Source organism: Tribolium madens, unplaced genomic scaffold (assembly GCF_015345945.1).
Source record: "Tribolium madens isolate multiple individuals breed KSU strain unplaced genomic scaffold, Tmad_KSU_1.1 Scaffold_3;HRSCAF=73;Tcas5.2_LG2, whole genome shotgun sequence".
NCBI classification, from domain to species: Eukaryota; Metazoa; Arthropoda; class Insecta; order Coleoptera; family Tenebrionidae; genus Tribolium; species Tribolium madens.
Window position 1 is genome coordinate 15,075,777 of NW_025401006.1, and position 2,746 is coordinate 15,078,522.

Genomic DNA, 2,746 nt, shown 5'->3' on the forward strand with positions numbered 1-2,746 from the left:
TATGCAATTTTTCTTAATTTTTTCTTTAATATTCTTACAAATTTTTAATGTTTTTAGAAATTTGGTCTGTTATGTAATGTGTACTTTTTGTATTTTATTCTTTTATTACAATGTAAAACAAAAAAAAATTGTTTTTGTGTAATTTTGACACCAAAATAACCTGATTTTAGTCAACTTAAAATCTCTTGTTTAGTGTTTTACGTACTTTTTGACCTATGATTATTATTATTATTATTACATGTTATTATTATACCTATAAAAAAACGAAAAATTTGTAGTTTATTTAATTTTGACACCAACAAGAACGGATTTACGTCCACTTGAAATGTTTTAGTTACGTATTTTGGCCTATTCTAACTAATATTTTTATATGAATAAAACGTGGTTTTATTTGTTTTGCCACCGACTTGACTAATTTTAAATCCACTTGAAGTGTTTTGGATTAAATAAAAACTTGAAAACTTAATTTGAAGAAAATGAAAAGAATTATTTTAATAAAAATAAGAAATAAAGAAGTAAAATTTAAGAATATACGGACGTAGCATCAAAAAATTGTTAGGTCATAATAAAAAAAGAAAACCAATCCAGCAACACAAAAAATAAAGAAAAAAACTTATTTATCTAAGAAAAAAAGAAACACTGGTTGAAAGAAAACCTGAAACGGTAATTTGGCAATTAGGAAAGGATATAACAAAAAATTTAGAGAACAAAAAAAATGAAAACGATACAAGAAAAAAAACGGAAAAAGTAAAATCTCAAGAAGGTGAAGATAATAAAAAAAATAAAAAAAATCGAAAGATTTACTTGACAATCTAAAATTTTTTTTTGTTTATAGGTTTTATTTCATGTTGTAAAGTTCTTATGCAATTTTTTTTAATTTTTTTTAAGTAAATTACAAATTTTTAATGTTTTGAAAATTCTGGTGTGATGTTTAATATGTATTTTGTGTTTTTTCATATTTCTTATTACGATGTAAAACAAGAGTTAATAAACATGGGTCCGCAAAATACGGATTTCGGATATAACAAAGATTATTCGTTTTTTGAAACATTTATTTTTTATTATAACATTTATCTAGTAAAAATTCTAAAAATTTTCATACTCGATGTTTCCGAACCCGTTAGTTTGCGAACCCATGCTTATTAAAAGTTTTTTTTTGTTTATTTTGGTCCATACAATCTTTTTTTAACACCCTGTATAACATGTTTTTAATTTTTTTCGAGTTGTATCGTGTCGATTCGAATGATATGTTGTGTAAATAAATTATGCATGCGATTTACTTCGGACATCCGAGAACAAAATATTTGATGTTGGTTGGTGGTGGCGTGCGAAATAAGGTAAATATGTCTATACATTTAGCATGTTCCATTACTTTATGAATATTCATCCAACTCGCAGTTAATATTGAAGCGTGAATAGTGAGAGAGAGAAACTTTAATTAGAATTGTGTGCATGTATAGAACTTTGTGAAAATAATTACTAGCAAACCGACAGATCATTCGATTCGCAAGTCTACATAAATCTGCTTGTTTAGATTCCGCGGAAATTGTAGGAAAAGACATCAGATTGAATTTTTTGCCAACGTTGCAAATTAACACAAAGAATCTATTCTTCAACCCTCTAAAGATTCAATCAACCCTTGATTGACGAATGCGCAAAATTCAACTAGTTCACAAATGAATAATGAGATTTTCGTTTGCTAACTGCCACAAAACAGCGAGTTTTATTACAAACAGAATACAAAATAGTTGTGTCAGCAATCGTAAAATACATGTGTTTCTCGATGCAAAACACTCTATTTCTTTTTATACCAATAACTTACAAAATTTCAAATTTACATTTGTAAATTTGTAATTCCAAAGCTTTATATTGCACCACACCGAGTAAAAAAGAGATTTTCCGTTGTGAATTTTCCCGGAAAAATAATGTAGGAGATTGTGTGCATCAACTTGATGATACAGAACAAAACATTACATTCGGCATAATCTTCTTATTCTGAAAATTTTCGTACAGCACGCGTTTCAAGAAAATCACGCCAAGGAGAGTTGCACATGATAATATTTTCCTGAAACAAAGTTTGCAATTTTACGCTGAAAGAATTTTAACCGTGCACAATCGAAACGCATAAACACGATTTATGGAAAAGTGGCGAAAAAGAATAGTCCGGTCAAAATAGACATTTCAAATAACTAGCTAAAAAAGTTATTCGGGGTCAAAGGTTAAAATTTGACATTTTTAGATTTTTTTCGAAAACGGCAAGTTTTAGCAAAAAAGTAGCCCAGGCAAAAATTATAGATCTTAAAATTATCTACGAAATGGTCTTTATACTTTTTTTCTAAGAATCACCATTCCTGAGATATCGCGATTCTAAAAGTTGAAGGAGTAACGTTTTACATCATATGCACATACAGAGTGCGCCAGAACTGGCGCCCCGAAGAAAAATGCTATGTAGGGTAAGGTACCAAGAACATGGAAAAAATTTAAAAAAATTTTATCTATAAAAATTTCGAAGTTATGAGAGTTGAAATTTTGCACTTCGACCCTATTTATTTCTGTAAGATAAATAATTTTCCACGTTTTTTTGCTACAGGCTATTAGAAGCGGAAACAAGGAACTTGTATCCTAAACTGTAACTTTGTTTAATATTATTTGTGGCTTTTATTGGCAAAAGTTTTGTACCTTTACTAAATAATTGTAAGAAAACATACCAGGTGAATAAAAAGTATGGAACCAAACGTTTTTTGCT